The sequence below is a fragment of the Phyllobates terribilis genome, unplaced genomic scaffold, assembly GCF_046119375.1.
Source record: "Phyllobates terribilis strain yellow unplaced genomic scaffold, ASM4611937v1 Scaffold_1__5_contigs__length_1240528914, whole genome shotgun sequence".
Taxonomy (NCBI): domain Eukaryota; kingdom Metazoa; phylum Chordata; class Amphibia; order Anura; family Dendrobatidae; genus Phyllobates; species Phyllobates terribilis.
Genome location: NW_027362761.1, coordinates 170,684,883 through 170,698,086, shown reverse-complemented (window position 1 = coordinate 170,698,086; position 13,204 = coordinate 170,684,883).

The window sequence follows — 13,204 nt, the reverse complement described above, 5'->3', positions numbered from 1 at the left end:
TTAGCGTTCCGTGGATCAAATGATGCATTGTTTGCATCTAATAATGGGAACATTTTGAAATTTGTGGAGTATTTGGCTATGTTCGATCCCGTCATGTGTGAGCACATTCGGAAAATCCGGGACAAAGAGATTCATGCACATTATTTGGGAAAAACAATACAGAATGAGATGATTCAACTGCTAAGTAATGGTATTCAGGAAAAGATTCTTGACGATGTCAAAACTGCAAAATACTTTTCTGTAGTGCTGGAGTGTACTTCTGACGTGTCTCATGTTGAACAAATGACTATCATTGTTCGGTGTGTTTCCACATCAGAAGACAAAAAGTTTGAAATTAAAGAGCACTTCTTGGGATTCATTCCTGTTTCTGATACAACTGAAGGTGGTTTGACAGCCGCTGTCTTGAACAAATTTGAAGAACTGTCGCTCTCTGTGGACAACTTACGAGGGCAAGGCTACGACAATGGGAGCAACATGAAGGGAAAAAACATTGGACTACAAAGACGAATTTTGGACATAAACCCACGTGCATTCTTTGTGCCTTGCAGCTCCCATTCTCTAAACTTAGTCGTCAACGATGCCGCTAAATGTTGTTTTGGAGCGACAACTTTTTTCCTGTTAGTTCAAAATCTCGACGTATTTTTCTCTTCGTCAACTCAGCGTTGGGAAGTACTCGTGCGTCATTTGCCATCTCTGACTATAAAACCTCTAAGCGAAACAAGGTGGGAAAGTAGAATTGATGCTCTGGCCCCCCTCCGTTACCAATTGAGCGAAGTCCATGATGCCCTAATGGACATAGCAGAAAATATTAGTCTCACAGGAAGCTCTGGAAATGTCTCCCGGCTAGAAGCTCAAGGTCTTGCTAAACAAGTTGGAACCTTTTCTTTTGTTACATTTGTTCTAGTATGGTTCAACATTTTGTACGAAATCAATTTGACAAGTAAGTTACTTCAGTCACAAGAATTCGATTTAGCTGCTGCTTCTCAACACCTTGACAAAACAAAGAAATATCTGCAATCATTAAGAAGCGATGAAGAGTTTGAGAAGCTGTTAGTTGATGCGAGGGAAATCGCAGAAGAGCTTGGCATACCAGCTAATTTTGAGTCAAGTTCTGCGCCAAAACGTTTAAAGAAAAAAAAACAGACAGTTCTCTTATGAAGGGAAAGATGAGCCCATAAGAGTTGAGAAACAGAGTTTCAAAATTAACTTTTACTTTGCGATCTTAGCTACTGCTATAAATTCAGTTGATGAGCGGTTCACTCAGCTGAAAGAAATGGAATTGAAATTTGGATTTTTGTACCACATCCGTTCACTTGAGGGAAAACCAAGCAAATTTGTTCTGGATAAGTGTAAAGCTCTGGAAAAGTCTCTTACACACAACGAAGTAAAAGACATCGATGCCATAGAGCTATGTGGTGAACTGAAGGCAATGTCAAGACATGTTCCAGAAGATTCATCACCAAAAGACGTTCTTGAACTTTTGCTTAAATCTGACTTGAAAGAAAGTGTCCCCAACTTGGTGGTGGCTCTAAGAATTCTTTTGACTCTGCCTGTGTCCGTGGCCTCAGGAGAGAGAAGCTTCTCAAAACTAAAGCTAATTAAAACATATTTAAGGGCAAATATGACGCAAGAGAGGTTGGTTGGGTTGGCAACAATTTCAATACAATCTGAAGTTGCTAAACAAATTAATCTCGGTGACTTAGTGTCATTCTTTTTAAAAAAAAAGGCAAGGAAACAAAAATTTTAATTACCTATGGTCATTTTTGTTTTGTGTTATTGATTACTTTGTATATATTTGTCCTATACAACTTCTCAGAAGATTAAAGAGTTAGGAGAGAGTTAATTAATCATTGTTGTTGTGGTTTATTTTGCTCCTAAATTTATATCCCAAGTTTTCATCTACTGCCAAGAATAGTAGGGGCGCAACAAAATAGTTTTGCCTAGGGCGCTTAGGGCGCCTTTTGAAAAGATTTTTTATAATTTTTTCTATTTTTTCTCTGGCGCCCCCTTAGGGTCAGAGCCTAGGTGGCCGCCTAGTTTGCCTATACATTCGGGCCGGCCCTGGAGCCTGAGGAAGGGTTGTTATAATTCTCCTTTCATGTGGTGTTGGTGCAGTGTGTCGGCCATTGTTGCTGTGTTTTTGTGCTTGTGGGGTGGCGTGGCCTGGATTCATGGGGACTCAGTTGTGCAGCATGGGTGCTAAAATAATAATAAAAAAAAAATGGACATGTTTGGTATCGTCGTAATCGTACTTATGAGCAGAATCTTATTGCATGGTCATTTCTACCATACAATATACACTGTAAAACAATTCCCCAACACAATGTTAGAATTGTGTTTTTTTTTCATAATTTCATCGCACTTGAGACATTTTTCCCGTTTTCCAGAACACAATGTGTTAAAATAAATAGTGTCATTCAAAACAAAAACTCTTCCTGCAAAAACAAGCCCTCATATGGCCATATGGACAGAAAAATAAAAAATTATTGCTCTTGAAAAAGAGAAGTAAAAAGCAAGAGCTCAAATAATAGTAATAATGATTTCAGGGGACACAAAGTTATTAACCATAACTGGGGTTTTACTTGGGGGAAAAGAGTAATTACAATATTTATAGTCTGGTAGATTGGATAAGGCCCAACAGGTTCTTGTCTTCTATACAGGTGCTAAAATCATCTTCAGCCCTGGTGCCCTCTTTAGGTGAAGCATCTCTCCGTTTCTATTCCTTAGCCTAAGAGATGGTTCCTCACCAGCGACAGTGTGCACAGATCCTTTATCTCCCTCACGGCTTATCCTGGAGTCCTATTTTCCTTTGCTACTTGCAGACTAGAAGTGCCCCGGGTCCTCAATACCTCCGTTTAGTTTCTCTGGCTGGCTAATGGGACTCCTGCGTGAGGAGATATTTACACTACGGATTCACTGTCTGAGGGTAGAGAGCCCCCGTCTACCCTAGCAGCCAATTTCCCTGGATGTTCGCATGTAGGAGTTCCTGTCACGTTCCTGTCAGCGCTTCAACTGACTCAAATATAATGGCTGCAGCTATTTTTAGAACACCCAGAGGCTCCACCCACTAAGCCATCTGCTTACCAACTGCCTTGCCTCTCACTGACAACTGTGTCCAGCAGTGGCATCTTGTGGCTGATAAAAAGTACTGCAGCCCCACAATGAATTATATCTAACCTGTAGACATGCCTAATGTCTATCCCTGTCACTACGTTTCCCCCTTACTCCACTGACTGCGCCACTGAAATTAACCCCGTAACTTGACCTAATAGCAGTTCCAAAGAGTGCCTAACTATGGGGATATGTAATTCTAACTACTTCAGTCCCAGGGGAAGGTTACACCCTTTCTCACTATTACAGTATCAGCAATGTAAGTTCTCTGTGTGTAATAAAACAAGTAGTAGTCGTCATCTACTGTTGCTGTGCCGTTGCTTCGGTCCTCTTCATTGCAGTAGAATACGGCCACTGGTAAGTATTTTACTACTCGCACAGGACCTACATTACTGATAACACTCTTGTGGTTAAAGGGTCTGAATACTTATGACCATGTGATATTTCAGTTTTTCTACTTTAATAAATTTGCAAAAATTTCTACATTTCTGTTTTTTCAGTCAAGATGGGGTGCAGAGTGCACTTTAATGAGAGAAAAAAATGAACTTTTTAGAATTTACCAAATGGCTGCAATGAAACTAAGAGAGAAAAATTTAAAGGGGTCTGAATATTTTCAGTACCCACTGTAGCTCTATAAATTAAAGGCATGGCTATAATGGCGCTGTGATCCTGAACAATCTCATACCTGATCTGAAGGGATCTGATCAGTGGTTGTTTAATACTCACCTTATGAAGTTTTCAGAAAATGACATCTTGTGTGCTTCGGGGTGGGACACAGGGGCAGGGACTAAATGGCGCCGGAGGCGGCGCATGCGCAGATCGAGATCTCGGCTCTGAACTAAGCAGAGATCTCTATCTGTGCATGTGCCGCCTCCGGCACCGTTTTATTGAAGTCCTGAGCTAAATTTTAGAAAGGAGGAAGTTCACTGAATAATCATTGACCTGCAAAAGAAACAGAGGAGGCTAGTGGAGGGGGCGGAGAACGAGAAGAGGACCCTGCCCCCACATCCTGCCCCGAAGCATACTGAAGCACACAACACGTCATTTTCTGAAAACTTCATAAGGTGAGTATTAAACAACCACTGAACGGATCCCTTTATATCAGGTATCAGATTAATCAGCAGCACAGCGCAATTATGGCCATACCTTTAGTTTATAGGGTCAAATACTGCTCACAGGTTCGCTTTAAAGGAGTTATCTGATGAGCCACATGTGAATGGCGCCGCGGTGTGTATAATCAACCACAGCTGCATTTACATGGTGCTCTTCAGAGTTCCAGTTCTCTGGATCGTGGCGGTCCCAGCGGTCAGATCCACAGCACACGGAAAGTCATCCCCTATTCAGAAGAAAGGGGATAACCCATTTAAACTGGCTTTACAAAATTTATTTTTATTTGCCCATAGGAATGTACAAAATAAACCAATAATAACAATCCAGAAGTGCAATGCCGCCAAGGGCTCGTGCAAACAAGCGTATAAATCAGGCGTGTGTGATCCGATGCTTTATCAGTTTGCACACTGACTGATGTTCTGCAATGAGGCGGTAGAGAGAAACATTTATTCTCATACTGATTGGGTGTAAGAAAAAAATAGGATGCCGCAGAGTGGGGCCGCAGTATAGGGCCGCAGTGTGGAGACGCAATATGGAGCCACAGTACGGAGCCGAAGGATGGAGACGCAGTACAGAGCCGCAATATGGAGCCAAAGTACGGAGTCACAGTACGGAGCTGAAGGATGGAGCCGCAGTATGGAGCCACAGTACGGAGCCACAGTACGGAGCCAGAGTAGGGAGCCACAGTACGGAGCCACAGTACGGAGTTGAAGGATGGAGCAGCAGTATGGAGCCACAGTACGGAGCCACAGTACGGAGCCGCAGTAGGGAGCCACAGAACGGAGCCACAGTATGGAGCCGCAATACGGAGCCACAGTATGGAGCCGCAGTATGGAGCCGCAGTACGAAGCCACAGTACGGAGCCGAAGGATGGAGCCGCAGTATGGAGCCACAGTACGGAGCCGAAGGATGGAGCCGCAGTATGGAGTCACAGTATGGAGCCAAAGGATGGAGCCGCAGTACAGAGCCGCAGTACGGAGCCGAAGGATGGAGATGTAGTATGGAGCCGCAGTTCGGAGCCACAGTACGGAGCCGAAGGATCGAGCCACTATATGGAGCCGAAGGATGGAGACGCAATATGGAGCCGCAGTACGAAGCCACAGTACGGCTCCAAAGGATGGAGCCACAGAACGGAGCCACAGTACGGAGCAGAAGGATGGAGATGCAATATGGAGCTGCAGTATGGAGCCGAAGGATCAAGCCACAGTATGGAGCCGAAGAATGGAGATCCGAAATGGAGCCGGAGTATGGAGCCGAAGGATGGAGACACAATATGGAGTCGCAGTACGGAGTTGCACTATTGAGTCGCACTACGGAGCCGCAGTACACACATATATATATATATATATATATATGTATATATATATATATATATATATATAGACACACAGGACAGGAGGAGTGGTACTGGGCAGCGTATGTATATATACGAGCCCCATGTAAATGGCGCCGCGGTGTGTGTGATCAACCAGATCCACAGCAAACGGAAAGTCATCCCCTATTCAGAAGAAAGGGGATAACTCATTCAAACTGGCTTTTCAAGATTTATTTTTATTTGCCCATAGGAATGTACAAAATAAACCAATAATAACAATCCAGAAGTGCAATGCCACCAAGGGCTTGTGCAAACAAGCGTATAAATCAGGCGTGTGTGATCCGATGCTTTATCAGTTCGCACACTGACCGATGTTCTGCAATGAGGCGGTAGAGAGAAACATTTATTCTCATACCGATTGGGTGTAAGAAAAAAATAGGATGCCGCAGAGTGGAGCCGCAGTATAGGGCCGCAGTGTGGAGACGCAATATGGAGCCACAGTACGGAGCCGAAGGATGGAGACGCAGTTTGGAGACGCAATATGGAGTAACAGTACAGAGCTGAAGGATGGAGCCGCAGTACAGAGCAGCAGTACGAAGCCACAGTATGGAGCCAAAGGATGGAGATGCAATATGGAGCCACAGTACAGAGACGAAGGATGGAGCCGCAGTATGGAGCCACAGTACAGAGCCGAAAGATGGAGCCGCAGTATGGAGCCACAGTACGGAGCAGCAGTATGGAGCCGAAGGATGGAGCAGCAGTTAGGAGCCGCAGTACGGAGCCGAAGGATGAAGACGGAATATGGAGCCGCAGTATGGAGCCGAAGGATGGAGCCACAGTATGGAGCCGAAGGATAGAGACGCAATATGGAGCCACAGTACGGAGCCGAAGGATGGGGCCGCAGTACGGAGTCACAGTACGGAGCCACATTATGGAGCCACAGTACGAAGTCACAGTACGGAGCAAAAGGATGGAGCCACAGTATGGAGCCGAAGGATGGAGACGCAATATGGAGCCACAGTATGGAACCACAGTAAGGAGCTGAAGGTTCGAGCCACAGTATGGAGCTGAAGGATGTAGACGCAATATGGAGCCGAAGGATGGAGACACAATATGGAGCCGCAGTACATACATTATATATATATATATATATATATATATATATATATATATATATACAGTACAGACAAAAAGTTTGGACACAGCTTTTCATTTAAAGATTTTTCAGTATTTTCATGACTATGAAAATTGTACATTCACACTGAAGGCATCAAAACTATGAATTAACACATGTGGAATTATATACTTAACAAAAAAGTGTGAAACAACTGAAAATATGTCTTATATTCTAGGTTCTTCAAAGTAGCCACCTTTTGCTTTGGTGACTGCTTTGCACACTCTTGGCATTCTCTTGATGATCTTCAAGAGGTAGTCACCGGAAATGGTCTTCCAGCAATCTTAAAGGAGTTCCCAGAGATGCTTAGCACTTGTTGGCCCTTTTGGCTTCACTCTGCGGTCCAGCTCACCCCAAACCATCTCGATTGGGTTCAGGTCTTGTGACTGTGGAGGCCAGGTCATCTGGCATAGCACCCCATCACTCTCCTTCTTGGTCAAATAGCCCTTACACAGCCTGGAGGTGTGTTTGGGGTCATTGTCCTGTTGAAAAATAAATGATGGTCCAACTAAACGCAAACCGGATGTAATAGCATGCCGCTGCAAGATGCTGTGGTAGCCATGCTGGTTCAGTATGCCTTCAATTTTGAATAAATCCCCAACAGTGTCACCAGAAAAGCACCCCCACACCATCACACCTCCTCCTCCATGCTTCACGGTGGGAACCAGGCATGTAGAGTCCATCCGTTTACCTTTTCTGTGTCGCACAAAGACACGATGGTTGGAACCAAAGATCTCAAATTTGGGCTCATCAGACCAAAGCACAGATTTCCACTGGTCTAATGTCCATTCCTTGTGTTCTTTAGCCCAAACAAGTCTCTTCTGCTTGTTGCCTGTCCTTAGCTGTGGTTTCCTAGCAGCTATTTTACCATGAAGGCCTGCTGCACAAAGTCTCCTCTTAACAGTTTTTGAAGAGATGTGTCAGCTGCTAGAACTCTGTGTGGCATTAACCTGGTCTCTAATCTGAGCTGCTGTTAACCTGCGATTTCTGAGGTTGGTGACTTGGATAAACTTATCCTCAGAAGCAGAGGTGACTTTTGGTCTTCCTTTCCTGGGGCGGTCCTCATGTGAGACAGTTTCTTTGTAACGCTTGATGGTTTTTGCAACTGCACTTGGGGACACTTTCAAAGTTTTCCCAATTGTTCGCACTGACTGACCTTCATTTCTTAAAGTAATGATGGCCACTCGTTTTTCTTTACTTACAATTTGTATTATGGCAAGAAAAAAGCAGCTAACAGTCTATTCAGTGGACTATCAGCTGTGTATCCACCTGACTTCTGCACAACACAACTGATGGTCCCAACCCCATTTATAAGGCAAGAAATCCCACTTATTAAACCTGACAGGGCACACCTGTGAAGTGAAAACCATTTCCGGTGACTATCTCTTGAAGCTCATCAAGAGAATGCCAAGAGTGTGCAAAGCAATCATCAAAGCAAAAGGTGGCTACTTTGAAGAACCTAGAATATAAGACATATTTTCATTTGTTTCACACTTTTTTGCTAAGTATATAATTCCACGTGTGTTAATCCATAGTTTTTATGCCTTCAGTGTGAATGTACAATTTTCATAGTCATGAAAATACAGAAAATTTTTTAAATGAGAAGGTGTGTCCAAACTTTTGGTCTGTACTGTATATATATACACATACATACATACATACATACACAGGACAGGAGGAGTGGTACTGGGCAGCGTATATATATATATATATATATATATATATATATATATATATATATATATATACAGTTAGGTCTATATATATTTGGACAGAGACAACATTTTTCTAATTTTGGTTCTAGACATTACCACAATGAATTTTAAACAAAACAATTCAGATGCAGTTGAAGTTCAGACTTTCAGCTTTCATTTGAGGGTATCCACATTAAAATTGGATGAAGGGTTTAGGAGTTTCAGCTCCTTAACATGTGCCACCTTGTTTTTAAAGGGACCAAAAGTAATTGGACAATTGACTCCAAGGCTATTTCCTGGACAGGTGTGGGCAATCCCTTTGTTATGTCCCTCTTCTTTTAAACACGCCAGCATACAACCATTACTTAAAAAACCATCCCTCGACCAGAACTGCACTGCCAACTACAGACCTGTTTCCAATCTTCCCTTTATCTCTAAACTCCTGGAACGTCTGGTCCATTCCCGTCTAATCCGCTATCTCTCAGACAACTCTCTTCTTGACCCTTTACAATCTGGTTTCCGCTCTTTACATTCTACTGAAACTGCCCTCACTAAAGTCTCTAATGATCTACTAACAGCTAAATCTAATGGTCACTACTCCCTGCTGATTCTCCTGGATCTCTCTGCAGCATTCGACACTGTGGATCACCAGCTCCTCCTCACTATGCTCCGCACTTTTGGCCTCAAGGACACTGTTCTCTCCTGGTTCTCCTCCTATCTCTCTGACCGCTCCTTCTCTGTGTCTTTTGCCGGCTCCTCCTCCTCCCTACTTCCTCTTACTGTCGGGGTTCCTCAAGGATCAGTCCTAGGCCCCCTTCTTTTCTCCTTATACACCGCTCCTATTGGACAAACAATCAGTAGATTCGGTTTTCAGTACCATCTCTATGCTGATGACACCCAATTATACACCTCTGCTCCGGACATCACCCCTGCATTACTACAAAAGACCAGTGATTGTCTTTCTGCTGTATCTAACACTATGTCCTCCCTCTACCTAAAACTGAATCTGTCAAAAACTGAACTACTCGTCTTTCCTCCCTCCACTAACCTACCTGTGCCCGATATTGCCATTTCTGTTTGTGGCTCCACCATTACTCCCCGCTGTCTTGGGGTCATTTTTGATTCAGATCTTTCTTTCACTCCTCACATCAAATCACTCGCTCGTTCATGTCATCTACATCTCAAAAACATCTCAAGAATCAGGACTTTTCTCACCTTTGACTCGGCAAAAACTCTTACTGTTGCTCTCATTCATTCTCGTCTTGACTATTGCAACGCTCTACTAATCGGTCTCCCTCTTACTAAACTCTCCCCTCTCCAATCCGTCCTGAACGCAGCAGCCAGGATCATATTCCTCGCCAACCGCTACTCAGATGCCTCTTCCCTGTGCCAATCATTGCATTGCTTGCCCATCCAATATAGAGTTCATTTTAAACTTATCACGCTTACCCACAAAGCGCTCCATGCTTCAGTACCCCCCTACATCTCCTCTCTCGTCTCAGTCTACCACCCTACACGTGCCCTCCGTTCTGCAAATGACTTGAAACTAAAATCCTCCATAATCCGAACTTCCCACTCCCGTCTCCAAGATTTCTCGCGTGCTGCGCAAATTCTCTGGAATGCACTACCCAGGACAGTTCGATTAATTCCCAATACCCACAGTTTCAAGTGAACCCTAAAAACACATTTCTTTAGACTGGCGTATCACCTAAACACACTCTGTCATCCCAGTTTTCCCCCATATTAAAAGCTTCTTCAACTTCGGGTTCAAACCAACCATGCACATAAAAGCCTCTGTCAGGACTGCACACATACTGGCTGGCGACCAGTCCATGTATTATTATTTATCCTATTCAGTATATCAAGGCTGCATTATACAATATATGTACTTTTTACCTTTTGTGTCTCCCCCACTTCCTCATAGACTGTAAGCTCGCGAGCAGGGCCCTCACTCCTTTCGATATGAGATATGCTTATTCTGTATTGTCTGTACAAGTCCCCCCTAAAATTTGTAAAGTACTGCGGCGGAATATGTTGGCGCTATAAAAATGAACTATTATTATTATTATTATTATTATTTTTATGTCATTCTCAATTAAGCAGATAAAAGGCCTGGAGTTGATTTGAGGTGTGGTGCTTGCATTTGGAAGGTTTTGCTGTGAAGTAAACATGCGATCAAAGGGTTCTCTATGCAGGTGAAACAAGCCATCCTTAAGCTGCAAAAACAGAAAAAACCCATCCGAGAAATTGCTACAATATTAGGAGTGGCAAAATCTACAGTTTGGTACATCCTGAGAAAGAAAGAAAGCACTGGTGAACTCATCAATGCAAAAAGACCTGGGAGCCCACGGAAGACAACAGTGGTGGATGATCGCAGAATAATCTCCATGGTGAAGAGAAACCCCTTCACAACAGCCAACCAAGTAAACAACACTCTCCAGGAGGTAGGCGTATCAATATCCAAATCTACCATAAAGAGAAGACTGCATGAAAGTAACTACAGAGGGCTCACTGCACGGTACAAGCCACTCATAAGCATCAAGAATAAAAAGGCTAGACTGGACTTTGCTAAAAAACATCTAAAAAAGCCAGCACAGTTCTGGAAGAACATTCTTTGGACAGATGAAACCAAGATCAACCTCTACCAGAATGATGGAAAGAGAAAAGTATGGCAAAGGCGTGGTACAGCTCAAGATCCAAAGCATAGCACATCATCTGTAAAACACGGCGGAGGCAGTGTGATGGCTTGGGCATGCATGGCTGCCAGTGGCACTGGGTCACTAATGTTTAGTGATGATGTGACCCAGGACAGAAGCAGCCGAATGAATTCTGATGTATTCAGAGCCATACTGTGTGCTCAGATCCAGCCAAATGCAGCCAAACTGATTGGTCGTCGTTTCATACTACAGATGGACAATGACCCAAAACATAAAGCCAAAGCAACCCAGGAGTTTATTAAAGCAAAGAAGTGGAATATTCTTGAATGGCCAAGTCAGTCACCTGATCTCAACCCAATTGAGCATGCATTTCACTTGTCAAAGACTAAACTTCAGACAGAAAGACCCACAAACAAACAGCAACTGAAAACCACCGCAGTGAAGGCCTGGCAGAGCATCAAAAAGGATTAAACACAGCGTCTGGTGATGTCCATGAGTTCAAGACTTCAGGCAGTCATTGCCAACAAAGGATTTTCAACCAAGTACTAGAAATGAACATTTTATTTACAATTATTTAATCTGTCCAATTACTTTTGGTCAATTTAAAAACAGGGTGGCACATGTTAAGAAGCTGAAACTCCTAAACCCTTCATCCAATTTTAATGTGGATACCCCTAAATGAAAGCTGAAAGTCTGAACTTCAACTGCATCTGAATTGTTTTGTTTAAAATTCATTGTGGTAATGTCTAGAACCAAAATTAGAAAAATGTTGTCTCTGTCCAAATATATATGGACCTAACTGTATATATACACACACATACATATACCTATATATATATATATATATAAATATATATATATATATACACATATACACAGGTCAGATGGAGTGTTACTGGGCAGTGTATGTACATATATATATTATATAGGTAGCACCTGTATATATATATAGCAGTAGCACCTATATAATGTACATACAGCAGTCAATATACATTATACAGGTGATACTGGCTGCTATATATAGATACATGTACTATATTGGGAGCAGACTCACCCAGATCCCTACGATGGTGGGGGGGTGGGGGGTGGGGGTGAAGAGCTGCAGTGTGTCCCACTGTCCATATACGGCCTGCAGATGAGGGATCCCTGGGGTGGTGGAGTCGGTGAGCAGATTCCTGGGGCCGGTGAGCAGAGCGCGAACTCTGCCCCCCATTCAGATGCTTGTACATGCCAGGCCAGCGTCAGGCAGAGCCCTGTGCGTGCCGCGGCGGCCCTTTCAACTTTTGCATAAGCCCCTGTGCGTGCGCTCTCTCTCCCCTGCATGCGCTGAAAAGGGCTGCTGCGACTCACACAAGCGCTGACAAGGGCCGCCGAAGAGCGCACGGCAGCCTTGTTAGCGCGTGAAAGGGTGAGAGAGCACGCACACAGGGGTTTATGCAAAAGTTTTAAAGGGCCGCCGGCCCACCGGGAAAATGCCCGCTTTGGCAGATTGCCAATCCGGGCCTACCGTGCGGTGTAGTATATAGAGGTTGTGTCCCGAGAAGTGTAGTATATAGCGGATCTGTCTGCTCTCTTGTGTGGTGTAGTATATATAGGTGTCCCGTGCAGCGTAATATATAGAGGATGTCTCTTGTGGTGTAGTATATAGAGGATGTGTCCCGGGTGGTGTAGTATATAGAGGATCTGTCCCGGGTGGTGTAGTATATAGAGGATCTGTCCCAGGTGGCGTAGTATATAGAGGATGTGTCCCGTGCAGTGTAGTATATAGAGGTTGTGTCCCGTGAAGTGTAGTGTATAGAGGATCTGTCGGCTCTCTTGTGTGGTGTAGTATAGAATCTAACCTGTGTGGTACTTTTACATAACTGCATGGTGGGCCTAAGGTACTTCAGTCCGACACTGATTCCACACATCATCGTAAGTTCAAAATTGTGCACCATATAAATTACAAGACCAGGGTTGTAATTTATGTAGTGATCTGTCATTGTGAACTTATATAAGTGGGTGTGAGTTCAAGGGAACGGCGAGCTGAAATATTCGTGACGTCCAAATAGCTTACAAAATTGAACCAAATAACCTAGAAGCAATTCAGAAGTTTAAACTTTTTGGCAGACACTTCCGTGTCCCGGTTTGTGGTCTAAACTGC